Genomic DNA, 2,166 nt, shown 5'->3' with positions numbered 1-2,166 from the left:
TTAATCAAACCTTATGTTATAATTAATATTCTTAAACTATAGATTAAACTTATAAAATCTACAAGTGTTGCTACAAGTGTCCAACTAAGTTCCAGCTTGAACCAAAATCCACAGTAATAAACATACTATAACTACTACTAGCTATTACTACTACTACTACTATATAACTAGCTAACTAAAGTTCTTGGACTCTACATAGTAACTCAAAAACTCAAAACTTAAAGCTTGGATTACCTCTGATTGAGTCTTTTCTCGCTAAATCCTCCAGCTAATAACCTTCTAATCTTCCCTAAAATCACTATAACTCAACCCTCGCTTAAATCCGAGTCCTAAAATTCAAGTTTCCTTCGAAAATGCGACGAACAGTAAAAAAGGGATAACGGGAGAAAGAGAAAAAGTGTTTGAATGTATTTTTCTTCTAATAGGTTACTTCAATCTTAAGTAACCTCAAGTAAATCCTAATGGTCGAGATCCCCAAAAATGCCCCCGGGGGTAAAATAGTCAAAATTCCCAAAATTTCCTCCTAATCTCACTAACTCCCAATTTATCATCAAATAATCATTCTCATTACCCAATATCCCGATAATTGACTCCGTTATGAAAAAACCGCTAACTTGCTTCATAGGATCGTCTCATGCCAAATAGCTCGAACATATCTACATAATAATGTGGTCTCACCCATAAATCACAAACATGCACATAAATACACAAATATACCCTTAACTGGCCAAAATTACGAGAATTCCCTTCTAATAAGAAATGGGCCCACATGCATGCAATTATCATCTTATAACAATATAATTCACATAATCATGCATATAATCACATAATTGCATATTAAGTCAATTATTTCCCTCCTAGCCCCCTAACCCAGGCATTAAGCCACATTAGGGAATTTGGGACATTACAATTATCCTCTCCTTATAGAAATTTCGTCCTCGAAATTTACCTGAACAGCTCAGGATATTAACTCTGCTTATCAAACTCAAACTCTCAGGCCACTTCCTCGACCTTGTTGTTCCTCCAAAATACCTTAACCAAAGGTATAGTTTTATTTCTCGGGACCTTATCCTTTCTGTCTAATATCTGGACTTGTTATTCCTCATAGGAGAGATCTGCCTCAAGCTCCAGATCCTCGTAACTCAATACATGAGTCACATCCGATACATACCTCCAAGGAGCTCAAACATGAAATACGTTATGCACAGCCGACAATGCCAGTGGTAAGGCCAACCTATAGGCCACCTGATCAATCCTCTCCAGGATTTCAAATGGACATACAAATCTAGGGCTTAGCTTGCCCTTCTTCCCAAACCTTCCCACCCATTTCCATGGCAGACCCTAAGGAAAACATAGTCTCCTACCTGGAACTCCACGTTCCTGCGTCTGGGATCTGCATAACTTTTCTGTCTGCTTTGAGAAGCAAGCATCTGAGCTCTAATCTTCTCAATGGCCTCATTGGTCCTCTAAACTGCCTCAGGACCCAAGTATCTCCTTTCTCATGTCTTATCCCAATGAATGGGAGATTTGCATTTCCTACCATACAGCATCTCATAAGGAGCCACCCCAATGGTTGACTAATAGCTATTGTTGTAGGAAAACTCTATCAAAGGTAAATGTTTACTCCAGTACCCACCAAAGTTCAGCACACATGCTCGCAGCATGTCTTCTAATATCTGGATCATCCTCTTAGATTGTCTATCTGTCTGAGGATGATAAGCAGTACTGAACTTCAACTGTGTTCCCATGGCCCTTTGTAAACATCCCCTGAACTTGGAAGTGAAAGTGGGGTCTCGATTAAACACGATCGACCTCGGTGCCCCATGAAGGTGCACAAGCTCTCTCACAAAGAGATCTACATACTGGTCAATTGTATAAGTAGTCCTCACTGGTAAGAAGTGAGCTGACTTGGTGTATCAATCCACAATAACCCATATTGAATCATGTTGACCTACAGTCCTGGGTAACCCCACCACAAAATCCATCATGATGTCCTCCTATTTCCACTCTGGGATGTCTAGAGGTTGTAATAGCCCTGCTGGCCTCTGATGCCCAGCCTTTACCTGTTGACATGTCAAGCACTTAGCCACATACTCTACCACATCCCTCTTCATCCTAGGCAACGCCTTTGTCTCATGTTCATATATTTCTATGTGAAGAAGTACT

The sequence above is a fragment of the Humulus lupulus genome, chromosome 3, assembly GCF_963169125.1.
Source record: "Humulus lupulus chromosome 3, drHumLupu1.1, whole genome shotgun sequence".
NCBI lineage: Eukaryota > Viridiplantae > Streptophyta > Magnoliopsida > Rosales > Cannabaceae > Humulus > Humulus lupulus.
This window is presented reverse-complemented; position numbering follows the sequence as displayed.